Below are 23,624 nucleotides of genomic sequence, written 5' to 3'. Positions count from 1 at the left end.
TACGGTAAGAAATTTACAAAATATGTTCATGGAACATGATCTTTACGTAATATCCTAATGATTTTTGGCATAAAAGAAAAATGGATCATTTTGACCCATACAATGTATTTTTGGCTATTGCTACAAATATACCCCAGTGACTTAAGACTGGTTTTGTGGTCCAGGGTCACATATAGAATTATTTCTGAAGGATCAAGACTGGAGTAATGATGCTGAAAATTCTGCTTTGATCACATATATAAATTACATTTTACAATATATTCAAATAGACAACAGTTATTTTAAATTGTAATAATATTTGACAATATTACTGTTTTTACTGTATTTTTGATCAAATAAATGCAGCCTTGGTGAGCAGAAGAGACTCCTTTTAAAAACATATAGACCCCAAACTTTTAAATAGTGGTACACTATATGCATATGTATTTGCATATACATATAAATCTTAATTTTTGGATTATTAGAGGAAAAACGTAGCACAGATGTCTTCCTGAATAAGCAATGTATACAGTTAACTCTCTCTCTCCAGAGTATAATTAAAAACCGCTGGATATGGTCTTGTTTTGTTCCCACAGTCTCTACTTCATTGTAATTTGTGCTGACACTTTTTACTCAGTTCAACAAAACAAAAAATACTGCTTACTTTTGAGTCAAAACTGGGCAATTAAGCTCTTTAATGCAGCGACTGTCAAATTACCGCTGGTAAAAACTTTAAACAGCACAGGCTACTTCACGAGTATCAGCATTTTCCTGTGATACCTGGAGACTTGCAGTGCAATTGAACTTTTACAGAGACTGATATCAGTCAGAAATAAGCTGAGCATGAAGGCACTCTGCACTAGCATTTTCAACAAAATTAACTAGATCCATACATTTGCTAAAGGAAAATACAAAAGTCACCACTATGATGCTAAGCCGGTGTTTTTAGAAGTCTAAATTTATTTGATCAAAAATACAGTAAAAACAGTAATATTGTAAAATAACTGCTCTCTATTTGAATATATTGTCAAATGTAATTTATTTCTGTGATGCAACGCTGAATTTTCATGTAGTGTCACATGATCAGAAATCAGGCAAAAAATGTAATCGGTTATAAAAGCAATTTGAGAAAAAAAAGAAGAAACATTTGGAATATTACTTCATAAATTGTCAGTTTTTCATGTTACAGGCTGAAACGTGTGCTATTAATAGGATGGATACTGTGGTAAAGCTGCATCTCCTATTAACATCCAGCCCTCCAGCAACCTGCCGACCTCCAGGGACTGAATCAGTGTCAATGTGAACGTCCCTGCAACGCTCAGTATGCACCACATAGTGGGCGGCTGGTCAGCAAAGATGAAGACTACAACACAAGTCACTTTCTAAACCCAGTGGGTGTTGATAAACTCACAGAGATCGCTAGTGACCTGTAATGGTCAATCTTATTCTGCTTTGTGTATGCCTACAGTTTGTTTCCAGGCTAAACGAATACTAAATACTCTGCTTTATATAACGCACATGACTAAGAATGATCCCAGTTTCCTTTGAAAAAGCTTTGCAATTGCAGTAGTTCATTTAGCAGAGTTATTCAATTAGCCAATTAATTAGATAATTTCAAATTAAATGCACATAAATATAAATAATATGAAATCCCTCGCTCCAGCTCTCATCAATGCAATCTTGCGACATTCTTCAAGGCCTCCTTAAGAGCTCTGAAGGTCTTTCTAATCTCAATCTACACAGGCTATTTTTCACTCACTGCACTAATTCTGCCTTTGCAACCAGCAGCTAGGATCCTAACTAGCGACAACGAGCGCACGCCGTCCAGCCCAGTGTGGATAAAACGGCTGAAAGTGGTGCATTTATTTCGGTGAGCCCGATGAGAGCGAGTTAGAATAGCATTACTCCAGAGACCGTCACAACGCTCGCCGCTTGTCAGACTAGACTGGCCTGGAATAAATCTGCAAAATGCAGAAACAGCAAAGAGACAGAAGGGTGCTAGTGTGTGCATATGTTTTTAAGACACAGTCTGTGCAGACATTCACTCCCGTTAAAAGAGCTTCAACTCTTCCTTCCACCAGTAGCAATTCTGTTAATAACAGCATACAGGTTTAACCCAAAATTAAAGGGTCAGTTCATCGAAAAATTTAAATTCTGTTGCAATTTATTGTGGTTTTCTTCTTGGTTAAGCGAACATTGGAGGAACATTCCATTCTGTCATTTTGAAAACATTATAAGAACTCTACATTTGAATGTTTCCGCAATGTTTAAATCACCCAGTTTTTTAATAAAATAACTTGTTTCTAGGTTTTGTGACTGTTAGGCTACGTTTACACTAGTGCGTTTTCATTTTAAAACGCATAACTTTTGCGCCTGTTGTTTACGCTACTCCGGCGTTTTCGAGGAGACTTTTGAAAACGCTGCAGACCCCGTTTTAGTTTGAAAACTCAGGGGTTGCGTTTCAGTGTAAATGGAGCAAAAAGGTTCACACATTCACTCTGTGTATCCTTGACGACCGTGTAAACAATAACAGCATGCTCATTGTTGTACCCATAGATATGTAAAGGTAGATTCAACCATCCGACCGCTCCAAGCACGCAGACACGTCCGCCATCTAAATAATAGGGAATCAATCGATACATGTCTACGGTTGCGCCTGCATGAATGGTCATGTGACATGCGTTTTAGGTTGTGTAGTGTAGACGGAGATCGTTACTGAAACGTGGTGAAAAAGAGGATTGTTTTCATTTTTTTGGTTTCATTTTTTTCTGTTATGAAAACATTATTTCTGAAAATTTATTAAGAATGTTTCTTCTTGGTTCTGTGAAAGTTAAAGGAACATTCCAATCTAGCCTTTTGAAAATATTATGAGAATGCTACATTTAAAATGTTCTCTCAACATTTTGATATATTAAGGCCAATTCACACCGCAGAGACATACACCAACAAACACCAACAAACTAGTCTGTTGGCGTTTGTTGGCGTTGGTTGGAGTTTGTTTTCACCTGACTGAACATGCTTAATCGGCGTTTGTTGGGTCATGGAATGTCTGAGCAGTGTGAAAGGGTTTTCCAACAAACTACAACAAACTCTGACGTGCCACGAACTGTTTCCATGACGATGCGCATATTTAACTTAAAGCGTGCTCCACCCACGGCTTCTTTCCTTTTTATTCGCCATCTTTTCAGGTGAAGAATGACACGCAAAGACATTAATAACAATACAATTTTGATTCTGGTTACAGGATCATCAGTTTGGTCCCCAATCAGACTTACACCATCAACACCAGACGCGAGTGGCACGTTGCAACGCGACAAAATACAATAGAGGCAGTAATAAATGACAGTTATTTTTAATAAAATTCTAAATCCAACAGCCAACTTGAGCCAACTTGTTTGTGTGAATTGGCCTTTAGAGAATAAGAATGTAAACAAAAATTGGGTGTCATCATAAGAATGTTTTCTATCAACATGATGACATATATCTATATGATAACATATATCAAATATTACTAATGTCATAAGAATGTTCCATGTTTTGTCCTAACATAACCTATAAAAAATGCCACGGGAACATTCCTTGTTGACTGGGATATAGGTTTAAAATGACATGAAGGTACTATAATAGTTCAACTGAAAGCATGATTATTTTACTAAAAAAAAGTCACAGTTATTATCATTTTGGAAAGTCATTTTTAGATTTCATCAGAATTATTGTATGTAAGCACAAATGAAGAGAATGCCATCTTGCATGGCTTATTTTACCTCGTGTAATTTTTGATGCATTATATTTGCTATATAAATAAACACTTACTTTTAAACAACAGAATCAGAAGCTTCTCTCAAACGCGTTTATGCCACGAGACCAGGTAGGCTAAATCAGTGACATTCCTAACATCAACTCCAATAATTCCAAATTATGTTAATATTTTTCTATCAAAACAACTGCATAAGAGCATTTGTTCAGCAACCACACAGATTCATGTTCAGATTTACAACAGTTTATATTTACTTGAAGATTTAGTCACTGCATGGTTGACAGATTAGGTAAAACTGAGTAGAAAACGTATACATTTAAAGGAAAGGTTTGCATGAATGCTTGTGGAGACTTCATTGCAAATTCAAATGAAAAGTGAAAAAAAAAAAAAATCGAATAAATAACCAGTGTGCAAATATTGCAGGGAATTATGCTTAATTTAACAACAGAAGCATGAATCACAATTGCGATTTAAAATAAGATTTATTATGCAGCCCTACATGAATGTAAATGTAATTTAAGCATATTATACATTTTACACCCCAGACTAAAGGTGAAAAATGACTGTTCTGTCGCTGCATCAGAAAGGGTGTTGATGAAGACCACAGAAGCCCTGGAGAACTGAACTAACTCTGCTTCACACAAACATAAGAGAAAGGAAGAAAGAAGGAGTAGAGCAGAATCTGGTAGACTGAAACGATGGACAGGAGAAGACAATCACCTGCGCACCTGAGAGCTAACAACACCCTCCACACACGCCGTTTCCCCAGAGATCCTCAAGAGATCTTAAACCACTTCTGCTTTTCTCTGAGGCTCAGTGGATTTCCTCTCGCTGTCACTCTTCTGGCATTATTTTAATTATCTATTATTAACTAATGTTTTCCCCAGGCAAATGTCAGGAACAAACACTTTCTGTTTTAGGGTTGATTTCATTAAAAGCATCATTGCGTCTTCCACAGAAAAAAAATAGCTCTGCTCCCAAACTGCAGTGAGCTAACATGCTGCATACATGACAGCAGCCTATTAAGACAGAATCCTAATTAAAATGGAGCCTCATGTAACTGAAGCATGTAATTTGATAGAACTATATTTCATACGTCTAGGGCCAGTATAATGTTTTTATAAAGTCTCTTCTGCTCACCAAGGCCGCATTTTGTTTTTGATCAAAAGTACAGTAAAAGCAGTAATATTATGAAACATTATTACAATTTAAAATAACAGCTTTCTATTAAAATCTAATTTATTCCTGAGATCTTCAGTGTCACATAATCCTAATATGCTCTAATATGCTGATTTGCTGCTCAATAAACTTTTCTGATTATTATCAATATTGAACAGCTTCAACTTTATTTAATTTTTTTGAAATTATGATACATTTTTTTCAAGACTCTTTGATGAAGTTCAAAAAACAGCATTTATTGAAAACCTAAATCTTTTACAGCATAAAAATGTCTTTAACTTCACTTTTGACCAATTTAATGCATCCTTGCTGAATAAAAGTAAATAATCTTACTGATTCCAAACTTTTGAACAGTATCAGTATTAAATTAAAATTCTTTATAAAATAAAGATTAGGTTAAAAAAATAACTAAAAATTACAGCTAACTAACACAATAAAATCAATAAAAACATGATTTTTTTAAAATTGGAGTTATCTGTTTTTGCAAATAAACTCTTCGTTTGTTATTACCTTATCCCATATGCAAATGTAGTACATTAAATGTTATTGTCATATGAAGTAAAAAAGTAAAAACATATATGAAACATTAGAAATTGGAACATACAACATGTATGTTTATATACTGTATGTGTAATACATTTTTGGACATATATCCATCCTAAAACCTGTCAATACATGTTATTATATAAGTTAATATAAAAGATAGACATATATTTTAATATATATATATATATATATATATATATATATTGCAAAAACATACAAACATACAGATTTTTGTATAGGCTATGTGTTTTTTAATAAAGATGCATAAATAAATAAAAATGCACTGTTGACATGCAGTATATGGTTGCTGCATGTAATATCATATAAAAACAATCACCATATAGATATTATTAACATATTTTAAATATGCTATAAACTATCTACCCAGAGAATGTATGTATGTGAATGTATAATATTGTCATACAATTGGTCTTAAATAAGTTATATTATAGGAAGCATAATGTCTGTGTCGGGAGCGTTCCTTATGCCTCAAAATGCCGTCTCAGTAGGCAGCTCACTAGGTTATGAAACACTGCTATTGTTTAGGCTGGTGAAAACAGTCTGTAAATAAATAATGAAGATAAAAAGTGCCCAGGAGAGCATCAAATTGATCTTTGTGAGACAAACCCCCATTCAAAACGCTACAGATGAATATCTCGACTGATCTTCGGCCCTCAGGAGTTTATAACTGTATAAGAGTCCACATAACTACACGAGACCCTCAATACTTCCAGTTAACTGCAGCATCTCTCCTCACAGACTGCGTTACGCTGTCAATAGTTTCGTCTCAGACACAAGACTTCTGAGCGTGAGAAGCTCAGTCGGACGAAACCGAATCAGCTTGATTTCAGTGGCGTGGCCTTTAAAGACGGGTCGATCTCACAGAATGAAGTGAATGAAAGACCCCGAGATTGAGCGCCTTTCCCAGAGGGCAGCTGTCCTCCTCCAAATGATTTTAAGCTTTATTGCCTCTCTTAAAGAGAGCGCAGACACTGCGAACGCACCGCCATTTTCTCATTTTCTTCTTAAGGGCTCTCTTTAGCTTTGAGGATTCAAAATGAACAGAGACATAAAACTGGTTCTAGAAGTTTTCCATTCACAGAAAACCTGAAATAACCTTCTGTGCCATTATCTGAGGACGGAAGAAAGTTGCTCTTGAAGCAGAATAATCCTCCATCCCATTCTCCACGGCAGATGGAGTTATGGAGGAAGAAACTGTTCACTTTTTCCCCTCAGGGCTGTTTTTTCCTACGGCTCAGGCGAGACAAAAATTGGGTGTCAGCATCGCCTCATGCATTTAAAAGACCAAAAAAAAAAAAACGCTCTACAAAACGAATCATAAAGTTCAGAAGAAATGTGCTTCTATAAATATTGCAGAGCAAGAGTCTAGAGAGTCTAAGATTCAAACCTTGTGAGCAAACTTAATCAGGTCAGCGTTCATTCACAGGAATATACAGTAAGATTTCAGCCATCAAGCATTTCACTATTATAGCTGTGCACCACATGTCGAGGCATGTGACCAACTAAAGACAAAAAAGAAGGAAAACTGCTTTCCCCCATTCAATATGACTCAATCATAATAATAACAATATACTATAATAATACCATTAAATAATTTAAAACTTTAAAATAATTAAAGACATATCACTATTGCAATACAATAATGAAATATAATAAAAGTATTATTTATTATGTAATTGTATTATTATTATTATTCATATTATTTTGACTATAAAAATAAATAATTATTGCACTAATACTAAGTCAAATATAAATAAATCAAGTATTTAATAATAATAATAATAATTGTTATTATTATTTTACAGAATAAAAGTAAGATTATAATACTAAAATTTATAGATGTAATTTTAATTTCTTTGCCTTCAAATGCTAAACTTCATTCACGTCTCAAGTTGGAAAACATGTAAATCTGTGCAAATTTGGAAAAATATCCCTGATGCCTGAATATATGCACAGTTACAGTGTTTATTTGCTCATCATTTGATGCACTAGAAAATATGCAAACATGCTTGTGAAATCAAACAGCACAGCACTGCAGCAGGCAAACAGTGCTGACATTTGTAGAATCGGATTCTAATGCACCACATTTACAATGAAAGGAGACGTGTTCGCTGAACTAATAACACTGACCTGGTTACGTCGCACTGTGGGTTTGGTGCTGAAGTTGTGCTGCTGTTTCATGAACTTCAGTTTAACCCTAACAATTTTTCAAGCTCAAGCTGTGAGAAACCTTACTAAAAAGAGCATCAAACACTGCCTTCGGTCCATGCTAAAACAGATTATTCTGCTAAAAGTTACACACACGCACACACACACGTTTGTTTTTGTGAAAAGTGGGGACATCCCATAGGCGTAATGGTTTTTATACTGTACAAATTGTATGTGCTATTGTCCTACACCAACCCTACACCTAACACTACCCCTTACAGGAGACTGTCTGCTATTTCAGATTTTCAATACACTCCATTCTGTGTGATTTATAAGCGTTTTGAAATGTGGGGACATGGGGTAATGTCCTGAAACGTCACCTTCTCCTTGTAATACCTATACCCTTGTCATTATACACATTTATGTCCTCATTTGTCACAAAAACGTGCGCGCGCACACACACACACACACACACGCAGCAGGCAGGGCGAGTGAAAGGGCATCCTGTTGACTTTCTAGTGTGTAAATTTGCCCTGTGTGTATTTTTCAGAGATAGCGGGGTAATTGTTTCAGCTTCAGGTCCAGAGAGTCTGAGCTCTGCAAACAAACATTCATCATATCGCCTTCGCCAGGCACAACACATTGACCCAGTACATCAATTTACTGAAACACACACACACACACACACAGAATATGTGAATATATCAGCGGTTTTGTTGGTACAAAATCTTGTTAGTGTCTGCTGGACTAGATGACGTACACAAAAATGAACAGAAATTCACTGCTAATGTACACTGTGTTTACAGCAGTGAATTAAAGCAATGCCTAATAGACCTAAAGACTATAATAAATGCATGGCCAGTTGGCCACAAACACACACTGTAATTAATGTATCGCTTTTCACGTTATACAGCACAAAGCAGCATGCAACATGCATAAAATCACTGCCAAAACATAAAATGACCATTTATCAACACCAAATACTTTGCCGGTACGATATTCAAGGTAATATGAGGGTTTCTAGATTTCCTTTTTAAGTTAAGTTAAGTTAAGTCGTGACCCATACTCGAAATTGTGCTCTGCATTTAACCCATCCAAGTGCACACACACAGCAGTGAGTAGTGAACAAGTGCGCACACACACACAGTGAACACACACCCGGTGCAGTGGAGCCTTGCTCCAGGGAGCAATTAGGGGTTCGGTGCCTTGCTCAAGGGCACCTTAGTCATGGTATCGAAGGTGGAGAAGGTGGAGAGAGTGCTGTTCATTCACAATCCCCATCTTCAATTCCTGCCAGAGTGAGAATCGAACCAGCAACCTTCAGGTTACAAGCCCAACTCCCTAACCATTAGGCCACGACTACCCCCTTTTGCTGCTACTTTCAGTCTCACAGGGTTGAAGGAGATGATAATCAATAAGAAACTGCTTTGTTGTTGTAAAAAGAGCCAATAAAATTAGCAGTGTTAAAGAAACTCCCATAGTGTCAAAGAAACTAATTTTAGCTCTGCAGGATTGAAGCGAAGGGCGTATTTGTTATTTTAACACTTGCCTTAATGTGTGTGAGCAGGGTAAAGATCCTGAGATCTTGAGAAAAACCTGGAACGACACTTTCCCTTCACAAGATAATCGCATTTACTTCAGGAAGATGGTAATCACATAATACATTTTGGTGATAATGAATATACTTACACTATCATTCGACACTTTAGGGTTGGTAAAATCTCTTAATGTTTTTAAAATCCGTCTCTTCTGTTCACCAATGTTGCATTTATCAGAAATACAGTAAAAACAGTAATCTTGTGAAATATATTTACAATTTAAAATAGCTGTTTTCTATGTGAATATATAGTAAAATGTAATTTATTCCTGTGTTTAAATCTGAATTTTCAGCATCATTACTCCAGTCTTCAGTGTCACATGATCCTTCAGAAATCATTCTAATATGCTGATTTGCCGCTCAAGAAAGATTTCTGGGTAACACTTTACAATAAGGTGCTATTTATTAACAATTAGTTAATGCATTTGCTAAAATGGACTAACAATGAACAATACTAATACAGCATTTATTAATGTTAGTTCATGTTATTTTTTAGCATTTACTAATACATTATTAAAATCAAACGTTGTCATTGTTAACATTAGTTAAAGCATGAATAACTGCACTGACATGAACTAACATTAACAAGATTTAATAAACGCTGAAAAACTAAATTGTTAATTGTTAGCTAATGCATTTACTACTGTTAACAAAAAGCACCTTATTATAAAGTGTATGGAAACCATGATACCTTTTTCAGGATTCTTTAATAAATAAAAAGTTCAAAATAACAGCATTGATTTTAAACAGAAATCTATTGTAACATTAAAAATGTCTTCACTGTCACTTTTGACCAATTTATTTCTTTTAAAAAATTAATCTTTTGAACAGCAGTCTCAACATTTCAGTCAGTACAAAAAAGAGTACTTCTAAAATAATTCCATCAATTCAAAATTCAAGCCTCTTCAAAGTCAACATCCTAAGGCTCTCTGCACAAAAACTGCACATGTGTCTGCGCGGCTCTGAGTTAACTCCTTTTGTGGACGCGTTCTTCACGCAACAACGTGCAGAAACACGGCAACTAAACTCTAAAAATTCACAGCGTTTTATTATAATATGTATATGACAGTCCCAGACATAGTTATTAATATTCTGCATTGTTGATTGTCCTTCTCACGCTGCGCGCTGAAGAGATAATCACTGTATAGTACTACAATGAAGTGTTTTACTGCAGCGCAACTCAACCAAGTGCATCTTATATGAGATCAATAATATATAAACGATATATATAAACCGGCTGAAATGTTTTGAAATCACTTGTACCTGATCGAAAAAATCCAGTCTTTCACTCTGCCTGTGTCAGTTTGAGTCTGAAAGATTTAAATCCCTGCCGCCAAGATGCTTCTCTGTCGGTCACAGATTATGGAAAGTGAAACTTACAACTTTTTGTTTGAATTTGATGTTTTTTCTTTGAAATAACTAGGTTTTTTTCTTATCAGTTATGTTTCAACTCATGTTGTTAAATTAATGTTTATTGCATATTTCAGTTTAATGAGTCTCACCATGATGGTGTTTAGTGCTTGTGTGAATGACACTGTGCACCTTCTATACATGTTATTATTTAAAAGCTGCTTGTGATGGGCTTTGGTTCATCATGTGACTTTCTCATCACCACCTGCATTTGGTGGTTATCAGTGTGATACAAAGGTACAAAACAGATTTCAGTACTTTAATAGGTTGGTATATTAACATTAATATTGGTTAATGAAATTACGGTATTTAACTGTAAATTTAAGTTAAAAACCTAAAATGTTGTTACCGTATTTTTTACCAGCTGCCGTTTTTTTACCGTATATTTTACGGAATTTTTTTTACAGTGTATAGGGGTGGTTGGATTTATCTACGCATGTTAAAATATTTATTTAAAGCTTCTTTCTTTTCAGATTCTTATTTACAGCATTATCTTAATAGGCTGTATATTAACTTATTGGGAGAAAACCAGTAGTTCTATGTAAAATCAGACATTGAGCACAAGACTACTGCGCATTAGTGCTCCAAATCAGTCACTTACAAGCTTCATTTGACTTAGTAGCCAAGGCAGCTCACTAGATTTTTGAAGAGCTTTATTTGTGCAAGTCATATGGGATATAAAGCATCTGCTGTAACTCACATAACTATGACTGATCTAAAGACACACACACACACACACACACACACACACATAATTGAGTAATTTTTCAGAGAAAATGCAGAAAGTGATTTCTCTGGAGTGTGAGGGTTATGGCTTCACCAACATAATGAGTCCAACCACACTCATCCTCACAGGCCAGATGTCCCTCCCATCACACACACATACACAAATCTGGGTCACATCGTCCATTAGCATACTTTGAAGAACAAAGTTTGTAAACAAGAGCTGTGAAGGGAGCGAAAGAGAGGGATAGCAATGAATAAACCCAAAAAGCAGAAGCGAAGAGAGTCTTTTGATTCCCACTGGTTTATTTAGACATGCATCTTCACTGCAAGAAGATCTGATTCAAACACACCAGACTATTGCATTGGAAGGGTCTGCAAATGAACAGCACTTCACGGCTCCGTTCCAAAACCCTAGAGAGAAGTTGGCGTTTGTATTGTGTATGCAATAGTATCACTATTTTGGGCAATTTAGCTTGTTGCATTGCATTCTAAGATGATCATATTTGTGAAAGGTTGCATGCGATGTTGCCCTAGAATTTAGCATCAAAAGGCAGAATAATTTTACCACCCACTGTTTAAAACAGCCTTCATATCTTGTCCCAAAATGCCGTCTAGGTAGGCAGCTCTCTTTGTTTGGAACGGAGCCCGTGGACGTGTTGCGCAGGCCTGCTGATAATTGAAAATTACGCTTGATTGACTCCATGTTCAGGGTCATAAAATGCATGCCGGTATCCATTTCCAACTTTAAAATTCGAACGTGTAAAATCAAGTGATAAAAACAGCTAAACACACAAATCTCAGACGGATTAGACAGATGAATAGAGAGAGAAGATGGAGGCGGAAATCAATGATCAGGAGAAAGCGGTGGCGGCAGGAGCAGAAGCAATCTGAAAGAAAATAGAGGAAATGAGTCGTCTTTCTGCTTCTACTCCCACAGCTGTGTTTTTATACTGTAGGTTTAATGGAATATTGAACTGTTTTACGATGTATGTGGGTGAGAGATGCAAGAGAATGAGCAGAGAGAGACTGCAGATTAGCACATTGCATACTATTTCAAACAAATAGAGCATGTGAAAGTGTTATTGTTAACTGCATCTAGTAAAAATTATCGGTAATTAAAATATTTAAAAAGAATTTAGATTAAATTAAATATTAGATGAAAAATGTTGCCTTGGTAACTAACACAAAAGAAAGAAAGAAAGAAAAATAAGTTGAAGTACTTAAATTACCAAAACTAAAACTGAAATAAAATAAAATAAATATGAAATATATTAAACATATGTGTACATGTGAAAATTAGTAAAACAAATTAAAATTAAAATTAAAACTGACATTTAAATTTCCAGTGCTTTATCTTTTTCATTCTTTTTCATAAACATTAGCTGAAATTAAATAAGATGAAGTACTAAAATTCCTAAAACTGAAATTAAATTAATTAAAAATATAAATGTAAATATTTTACTTGATGTATTAAAACAACTAAAACTAAAATAAAATTAACAAAATATAGAGATATTTTTTTAAATGCACATAAACAAATGCACATAAAATAGTAAATTTAAGCTAAAATTAAAATGAAAAAATTTGCTGAAAAATAAAATAAAATAAAACTTATTTAGTTGCTTAACATTTAGTTTAGTTTAAGTTGAAGTAATAACTAAAACTAAAAATTAAAACTTGATTTACTAAACTACATAGACATACTACAAAAAAATCTAATCAAATAAAAATGACTTAAATTAAAATGAAAACACAAAATTTAAAAATAAAAATCTAAAACACAAACAAAAACTATATTAGTATCTCCATGATACCAAAATAACGTTGATGCCCACTATCTCAGAAATAACCCATCGAGAGAGAGGAAGACGAGAGGACAACAGAAATGGGGCAAGAGCAAGACGGATGTTCAGAAAAAGAGCAGCCAGACACACTGGGACTTTACAAAGACAAAAAATGATGAAGACCAAAGTAGAACAGCAACAATGTGCTCATTATAGCAGCTCATTTAGAGTCTCCACTAATGAAACATTCATGAATTCACATGTTCATATCATCAGGAATAAGCGCGGAGGAACATGATCATCACGTTTGGCGGTGGGAGCTCATGCATGACGCTCTGCTGTGATTGGTCAGATTATATGTACAGTCTCCGCCCACGCCACTGATTAGATCTCGATTTAGAACAGAAACCCAGTAATTATCTTCATGAGCACTTCACAGACTCTTCAGGATGGATTTCACATCAGGTGGGAAGATAATTAGTGCTGTTTGCCAAGTCAACCATCACTAGTACTACTGCTCATATTTGGGGTTAGTGATCTGAACAACGCCAGGCATCAAATTCTCTGCTACTAAAAATAAATTATTTCTGCATCTTAGCTGCATAATTATCACCTGGTGGACAATAAAATAAGTAAAAAAAAAAACATTAAGAAACCATCTGGAATGTTTTTTTTTAAAAGTCTCTTCTGCTCACCAAGGCTGCATTTATTTGATCAAAAATACAGTAAAAACACAACATTTTTGGAATATTATTATAACATTTTGTGTTCCATATGAATATATTGTAAAATATAATTTATTCTTGTTATCAAAGCTGGATTTTCAGCATCATTACTCCAGTCTTCAGGGTCACATGATCCTTCAGAAATCATTTGCTGATTTGCTGCTGAAAATAGTTGTGCTGCTTTATATTTTTTTGTGAAAACCGATACATTTTATTTTTCAGGATTCTTTGATTAATTTAATGTTCAAAAGAACATTTTACACTTTTGTAACATTACAAATGTCTTTCCTGACACTTTTGATCAATTTAATGCATCACTGCTGAATAAAAGCTATAACTGTCAAAGCCACCCAACATAAGAATGTGACAAGCGCACAGTTTTACATTCATTCATGCTCAACGCAGATCTCTTGCTATAGAGCAAAGTAGTAAAAATCAATAAGAAAAATCCCATTTATCTTCTCTATAGTGAAATTGATTTTCAGCAAAACCACCATATTGAAGATTTTTTGTAAATGCACACACATGAGTGGAATGACATGAGTAATGGAGGGATTGAGGGTTGGATTGCAGGTGGGGTGTCGGTGTCTAATAGTGAACTGCAGGTGCAGACGGCCTTCTATGTGTATCCACGGCAACAGCAGGATTCTTTTCTAGCGTTTGGAGAGAGTCTGTGACAGGAAGTTCAAGGACAACAGCGCTGCATCTGACAAAAGCAGAACACGATGAAGGTGTTGGGACTGCTGACCACTGAGAGAAAAACACAACAGCTCACATACGAGGAAATCCATTTTTCCAGGAATACTTCTGATTAAACCTATTAAAACTACAACAAGCAAGAAGCCATGCTTATACTGTCATAATTTTGAGCCAACTAGATTTGGAATGCATCTTTGAATGCAAAAAAAAAACAATCCTTGGCACACAACAGGACAATTTTTGGAAAGAAATTAATATTTTACAATGGCAAGTCTGCATTAAATTGATCAAAAGTGTGCACTTTGTGTTCATTTTTATGCAGTACAATGCATCTAGTAAAATAGATCTGTGTACTGTTATATTTGAAGAAATATTCATTTAAAATGAAAAATTATAAATCAATTATATTTTGTATGAACTGAGGTACTAATGTGAATCAATTTTTATCACAAATGGAAAAATAATTCAAATTCATAAAAAATAAACACTGAAACTGAGACATGTGAAATGTAAATATTATCTTGAATATATATTTTAATTTCTATATTTAATTTATTAATTCTATTTCAAATAAATCCTGTCCTTTCGAATTTTCTGTTCATCAAAGAATCCTGAAAATAAAATTTATAACAGTTTCCACAAAAATATGAAATTCAACATTGATAATAATCAGAAATGTTTCTTGAGCAGCAAATCAGCATATTAGAATGATTTCTGAAGGATCATGTGACGCTGAAGACTGCAGTAATGATGCTGAAAATTCAGATTTGATCACAGCATGGAATTACATTTTATAATATATTCATATAGAAAATGGGTGTTTTAAATTGCAATAGCATTTCACAATATTACTGTTTTCACTGTATTTTTATCAAATGAATGCAGGCTTGGTGAGCAGAAGACGTGAAAATAAATGAACACAACAAAAGTTCGCAAGAATCAAACCAACCGGTTGCAGGATTTTTGATCCTATCTTACTTGGACCAGATCAGACATGCAAAGACACATGAAATGTGCGCATTCAATTAGAGCGAGGCTGAAGATAGGATGGATTATCCATTAGATGTTACTTTCCTTTCCTACTGTAAAATTCTGCTGACAGAGAAGCTGATGAGCTGAAAACAGAATTTTCTGTCTCTTTAAATGTATGATTATGACATAATCCAACACTATGTGAGCACATGTTCCATCCCAGCTAATTGTCTTTAGTAAGCAAGTGCTTGTAGAAATATTCAGTCCGCATATGAAGAGAAAAGGACAGTGATAATAAAAGATGATGAAGAGAGACAGATGGAGGCGAGCCAAAGGGAGAATGAGAGAGCATTGTCATGTGAAATGAGCAGAGAGAGAGAAACTGATAGAGAGATCAATCAGCGGACAGGTGAAAGCTGTTGACAGCTTATTTCAGGCTCTATCCGCTCTGACCCTCAGCATCTGTGATGCGGAAAACAGCAATACAGCATCTCTCTCTCATACAACATCCTCCAAAGGAGAAATAAGTGAGTGAAGCAGAATGAACGAGAAAAGAGACTATTAAATATGTGATGGGTGAAGGCTTTTCCATCTCAACAAAAAACAGTATTTGCAACCAATTCTGTAAAACAAGACACTGAACAAGATAAAAAGCTAGGATGGCTTTTTAGGAAACTTTAGATTAAAAAAAAAAAAAAGAAATGTTTCTGTTCACCAAGGCTGCATTTATTACAGTAAAAATATACAGTAATAAAAACAGTAATACTGTGAAATATTACAATTTAAAATAAGTGTTTTCCACGTGAATATATAGTAAAATGTAATTTATTTCTGTGATCAAAGCTGAATTTTCAGCATCATGATTCTTCAGAAATCACTCTAATGAAGAAATCAGAAACATTTCTGAAAACAGCTGTGATGCATCATATTTTCAAGAAACATTTTATTTTTTCAGTACTCTTTGATGAATAGAAAGTTCAAAAGAACAGCATTTATGTGAAATAGAACTCTTTAGTAAATGCATTTACTGTCACTTTTGATCAACCTAATGCATCCTTGCTCAAAAAACGTATTCATTTCCTTAAAAACATAAACCTTTTGAACAACAGGGTCGATTTTGATTTCATTTTAATGCATGTTGAATATGAATGCATTGCGTCCACCCAGTGAATCAAATAAACTCTCATATGCTTTCCCTGTCTCCACGTCTGAATGAGTGATGACTTGTTCTCGGCTCTGTTTCATAATCCCAGCGCTGTTGTGTTGTGATGCTGATGAGATTATATCTGTGCACTCGACAACGGGGCGTCACGTCTTAACTAGCGTGTGGTTTATGCCCATCTGTATCAGAATATCTAGAATGCACAGAATGAGAAGGAAGATGAAACATCTTGATGAAACATCAGATGAAAAAAAAATGTTGTAGGAATTAGGCTAATTTGACTATTTTTATTTAGAAAATGCTAGTAAATTTAATAAAGAAATACCATTAAACTAAATGTGAAAGATTTAAATAGAATTTTCTTGTAAAACAACTTTGAAAAATTATTTTTTACAGTACAGAAAGGAACATGTGCTCGCATGATTAGACCTACAAATGTTATATAATTAGGATCCACATAAATATAAGGATTAGGGATTTAAAGGAAGTTGAAAGGTACTTTTTATGAAAGATGACGATGAACACGGAGCTGTGGATAAACGGAATAGGCTTTAATTCAATCTAACACACAGGGTAAATCCACACATGGAACGAAGAATGGCACACAAACATAACTGGTAGACCCGAAGAACACAAACTGAACAGACTAGGGCTTATAAAGACAGGGAAATCAGGGGAAAACAAGACACACCTGGAGCAAACTAACACAATCAGACTGGGGAGAAACTGGGTCACAGGGAACACATGGGGAGCCAAGACACAACAAAACAGTCCAGGGGCGTGACAATATCATTATTTAAACATTTTTTTGTAACATTTTTTTTTTACATTTAGTTTAACATTTAAACATTTATTTTAACGTTCTTATTTCTAAGGTCTAGTTTTTATTTTGTGATTAGAACATTATTTCAAGGTTACAAAGAAAGTTTTTTGGAATGTTTATCAAGTACAAATAACATCATAAGGACATTTATAGAATGTTGTTCTTAGAACGTTTTTCAAATATGAAATATTTATGAATGAATGAGGCATTTATATAGCGCTTTATTGTGTATTGCAATACACCCAAAGTGCTTTACAATCATATGAGGGGTCTCTCCTCAACCACCACCAGTGTGCAGCATCCACAGGACAAACGGGACAAAGGTGCGCTCACCACACACCAGCTACAGGTGGAGAGGAGAGAGTGTCATAGAGCCAATCAAGTGGATGGGGATTATTAGGAGGCCATGATTGATAAGGGCCAGTGGAGGGAATTTGGCCAGGACACCGGGGTTACACCCCTACTCTTTTTACGATGAGTGTCATGGGATTTTTAATGACCACAGAGAGTCAGGACCTCGGTTTAACGTCTCACCCGAAAGACAGTGTTTTTTTGGGGGTTTTTTACAGTATAGTGTCCCCGTCACTATACTGGGGCGTTAGGACCCACGCAGACTGCAGGGTGAGCGCCCCCTGCTGGCCTCACTAACACCTCTTCCAACAGCAACCTAGTTTTCCCAGGAGGTCTCCCATCCAGGTACTGACCAGGCTCAGCCCTGCTTAGCTTCCATGGGCAATCGGTCTTGGGCTGCAGGGTGATATGGCTGTGGAATGGCTGTGATATTTAGAATTTATATCAAATATTAATAAAGTTACAAGAACAGTCCATTTTCATTACTTTAAGAATGTTTTGTCCATTTATACAACTTGATGGAAAGAGGATATTTTGACTGTTTTGGTTCATAAATGATGACATAAGTTTAATTTGGTTGAACTGTCCCTTTAAGTCACTCACCAGCTCTTTTTAAATGGCTCTGACGATCTAAACCAGTCTGAAGCAGAATGGAAAATCATACCAGTCTGAGCTGGTCTTTTAAGCAGGGAAGTCAGATCCTTGATTAAGAAGCTTTGTGAGGACATAAATCAGAAATAATCTCCAGCGTAAGAAGCAAATCTATGTCAGATCTATGAAAAGCCTTTTTTTCTAGATATTACTGGGCTGCTGAAGGCAGTCGTAAACTTGTTTCTGCACCCGGGAGGATCGTATGCGCTTTAACTGTTGACATGAATCATGAACAACTAACTAGAGCTCACTGCGGACTGTATTACAGACACTCACAGCACCTCTAACCTTTAGATTGATACAGAAACACCTTCACTCCTCCTAATGAAAGACGCCACAGGACCAGTTCAGATAAATAAAGCATCTCTAGCTGCCAGTGAATCAGCGGTAATACAGTCGTACAGAGTGACAGACAAAATACAAGGAGCATAAGATTCGTGAGACACAATGTAGCCAGAGATTAATCAATATAATCACCTTAGCAACCACTTAACTCCCTAGCAACCACTCAGTATATCTAGCAAGTGCATAGCAACTCCCTAGCAATTGACAAGAACACCCTAGCAACTGCTCAGAAAACCTTAGCAACCACCCAGTACAGCAAGCAACTGCATAGCAACTGCCCAGAATAGCCTAGCAACTGCACTGCAACTCCCTATCAACTGCCCAGGACACCCCAGTAACTGCGTTTCCCTAGCAACTTCCCAGAACAACCTAGCAACTGTTCATAACACCCTAGTAACTGCATAGGAACTGTCCAGAATACCCTAGCATCTACCCAGAACACCCTAGCAACTGCATTTCATTAGCAACTTCCCAGAACACCCTAGCAACTGCATTTCCCTAGCAACTTCTTAGCAACCCCCCAACAACTTCCCAGATCACCCTAGAAATTGCATAACAACTCCCTAGCAACTGTTCAGAACACCCTAGTAACTGCATAGCAACTGCCCAGAAACTTCCCAGAACACCGAACAACTGTATTTCCCTAGTGATTTCCCAGAACATCCTAGTAACTGCACAGAAACTTTCTAGAACAACATAATAACTGCATAGCAACACCATAGCAACAACATAATTATTTAACAAGTGCCCAGAATACGCTAGTAACAGCATAGCAACACCTTAGCAAACACCCTTAATCACCTAGGCAACCTCATAGCAATATCCTTGCAGCCAATCCCTGACCTAAACATGCTTTCACTCCACTGTGTTCTGGAGAAATGATGTCTGTGACATTTGAGTGTTATAAATTATTGATCAAGATGAAACAGTACACCATTATGAATGTGTGTTCACGTTTACGACAGATCCTGACACACACAAACAAGAGCTCGCTATGCTCACATGCTAACATACGGCATACTACCTACTACACAATATATACTATACATTTAGTTTTTAAAGAAAACTAATTAATTAATTTTTTTTTTTTGTAAACGTAGTGTGCAAAAGTGGTATGGTAGTATTTTAATAGTTGCCAAGGCAATACTTTTTAAGCGTTTCATATAATATTTATATTTTTTTTTTTCAGCTTTATTCAACTAATAAAAATGATTTAGTTTTAGTTTATAATAACAACACTGGCTAGTGTGCTGTCACATATTGCTAGAGTCTCTACCAGTCTAATTCACAGTTTGGTTTCCTGGGAGACAATCCGAGAGACGTCTGTTTGAATCACTTCCTGCCCGGCATCCTTTGGGAATTCTGTCCTCTGCTGATCTGGATCACAGGGAAAAGGAAAGTCAAACTGTGCTACTGGGACACAGCTGCTCGCCTTCCCATTGAGCTTGAAGCAGCGAGGGCTTTCCTCCATTAATATCCACCAGACCGACCTACATACTTCAGGAGGAACCACAAAACTGACCACAAATCAGTACAAACACCAGCCACACGATTCTGTGCTGCCCACAGAAACACAACACGCTAGCAACTGCCCAGAAAACCTCAGCATCTGCATAGCAACTGTCCAGAAAGCATTTGCAACTGTTTAACACCTCTGTAACTACCACCCGGAAAACCTTAGCAACCGCATAAATCCCTATCAACCAGACACAACATATCAGCAACTGCATAGCAACTCCCTAGCAACTGACCAGAAAACATTAGCAACCACATAACTCTGTAACAACCACCCAGAGCACCTTAGCAACCGCATAACTCCCTTTTAACCACCCACAACACATCAGCAACTGCCTAGCAACTGTCTAGAAAACCTTAACAACCACAGAACTCTGTAGCAACCATCCTGGAAACCTTAGCAACCACATAACTCCCAATCAACCACCCACAACACTCCAGTAACCCTATTAGCAACTGTCCAGAAATCCTTAGCAACCACATAGCCTAACTCTGTAGCAACAACCCGGAACACCTTAGCAACCGCATGACTCCCTATCAGCCACCCAAAACACACCAGCAATTGCATATCAACTCCCTAGCAACCACCCAGAAAACATTTGTAACCACAGAACTGCCTAGAAACCACCCAACACCTTAGCAACCACATAAATTCCTAGCAACCGCCAAGAACATCCTAGCTACTGCATTGAAACTCCCTAGCAACTGTCCAGAAAACCACAGCAACTTCATACTTCTTCATATTTTTATGGAAACGGTGATATATTTTCAGGATTTTTTGATGAACAGAAAGTTCAAAAGAACAGCTTTTTTTTTTAAATTTAATTTTCTTGTTACATTAAAAATGTCTTTACAGTCACATTTGATCAATTTAATGCATCCTTGATGAATAAAAGTATAAATCTTACTGACCCCAAACCTTTGAACAGTAGTGTTCTTATATAAAAGTCATTGTCCTAATATTACTAAGTGTTTAAAAGGCTTTTGAAACAAAAACATTTTGACCACAAAGTCTATATTGTTCTCTAACCTCACTAAAGGTGCAGTATGTAATATTTTCTCCTTTCACAGACTCTCAGGCTGGTTTCCAGGCTGGCTGTTTAAGGTCTCCGGGGGGGAACACACAGCAATAGTAGGCAGTTTTACCCTGACGGAAAGAGCAGCAGGCATGAAATTTCCCTTGATATTCTACTACTGGATCTCAGCCGTTCTTTCTCTCACACATGTTTTGTGCCGTTTAATTGGTGCAGGTGGCGGCAGGCTCGCGGAATACAAATGAACGGCGGGTGAAGTTTTGGCCTGCAGTGCTGGAGAGTAACTAACAGCAGTGACGCTACTAACTTTAATACATCTTTCAGCAGTGTGACGGGTGTCTTCAGTGATGCTTTTTTTAAAGGGCAATTTTCCAACATGTAGCAGTGTACCGTGACAAACACTAAATCACTTTTTTTGTCACATTATATTGCATTTTACAGCCAAGCGAGCTGAATAATCAAATACACTTTCCTAACACACGACACTGAGTTTGTCTATAAAATGAAGCAACATTGTGAATATTACACTGATTTAAGGTGGTTTTCTAGTCTCATACACTGTAAAAAACAAAACAAAAAAAAGTTGAGCAAACTTTAAAAAATTTTTTTACCAGCTTCAGCAGATTTTTACTTATTTTTGTGGGAGATTCTCAAATTTTTTGTTGTATAAACTTAAAACGACAAGTTGAGAAAACTCAAAAATCTGCTGAAGCTGGTTGCCTTAAAATTTTAAGTTGGGTCAACTTTTTTTTTTTTTACAGTGTAATAACACAAGTATGAAATCATGAAATTATAATTGGCATTATAATTGGTTTAATTAATTTCTGTGAAACAGTTCAAACTGTCCATTTCAATGAATCATTTCTGCTTTCAGATTTATAGCTCAGCATATACAAAAATATCAAAAATGTTCCAAATGAATAATTATTCAGTCCCTGATTGGTATTTTAGACGCTTGAAATGGTTTAGATAAAATATGCACCAATGTTCAAAAGTTTAAGTGAAGATTTTTTTTTTTTTATGTTTTGGAACAAATTTGGAACAAATATGTATTTTTTTTTTTTTGCTTACCAAGGTTGCATTTATTTGATCAAAAATACAGTAAAATGTTTCATGTTGTGAAATATTATTGCAAATCGAAATAACTGTTTTCTATGTGAATATATTTTAACATTTATTTCTGTGATCAAAGCAGAATTTTCAGCATCATTACTTCAGTCTTCAGTGTCACATGATCCTTCAGAAATTTATATTCTGATTTGCTGATTATTTTAATCAAATATTAAAAACTGCGCAATATTTTTGTGATACAATTTTTTTCAGTATTTTATTCATTTGAAATAGAAATCTTTACTACCACTTTTAACCAATTTAATGCATCCTTGCTAAATAAATCTATTAATTTCTTACGAAAATCTTTATTAGATTTTATTGTATTTTTCTTTAGATTGTATTTTTTATTTTATTTTTATTTTTTGCATGTTTCTTCTTGCATTTTGAATCTACTGGGCTAAAATGGCTGTTCTATTTGATTTCTATTATTGGAAAAAAAATCCTTTAAGCCATTTCAGAGCAAATGCACAAACAAAGATTAAGGCAAAAAACTACTGAAATCTTCAACAGTGATTGCCTGCTTCGCTCTTCTCGCTTATCTGTGGAAAACAACAACATCCATCACATACAAATGATTTAACACTCCCACAAAGCGCTATACATGCGGGTGTGCGCATGCATAATTGCGCATGTATGCGTGTTTTCTGCATGTCAGCTGTGAGTGTATTATGACAGATATCAGAGACTGTGAGAGCGAGACAGCGAGGTTATGTTATTCACCAGCGCGGGCTCAGCTCACATGAAGTCATCTCCATTTGCTGCAAAAGGTCAGACAGCCCTTCTCTCCACCCTAAGGCATATGGATGCAGAATTCGTTCTCTGCGTCCATTTCCGCCAGCTGTTGACCTCTCTTTCTGTCTCTCTACATGGTTGGACAATCATCACAAAGTCAGTATTCTAGCAGGTTCCTCTCAGATAATCATATCATCACAACCTTCACAGCTCCTGCTCGACTGCCTCTGCTTTCTACAATACAGAAGATTTCATTGGGGGAAGCTTAAAGCTGCAAACCATTTTACATACTGTACACAATATGACATATTTCCAAATGAAATAGAATACTGAATGGAAAAATTTTAGGTTTTTA

The 23,624-nt window shown here is 35.8% G+C and overlaps 1 protein-coding gene across 2 annotated transcripts in view; it reads right to left on the bottom strand.

The window, feature by feature from the left end:
• The window catches only part of srrm3 (serine/arginine repetitive matrix 3), a 92,874-nt gene that overhangs the window by 50,376 nt on the left and 18,874 nt on the right, over positions 1 to 23,624 (bottom strand). The gene's annotated exons all lie outside the window — the stretch shown is intronic.

This window comes from Onychostoma macrolepis, chromosome 05, assembly GCF_012432095.1.
Source record: "Onychostoma macrolepis isolate SWU-2019 chromosome 05, ASM1243209v1, whole genome shotgun sequence".
In the NCBI taxonomy this organism is placed as follows: Eukaryota; Metazoa; Chordata; class Actinopteri; order Cypriniformes; family Cyprinidae; genus Onychostoma; species Onychostoma macrolepis.
The sequence above is the reverse complement of the archived record's forward strand: the minus strand, read 5'-3'. Positions and strand labels throughout refer to the sequence as shown.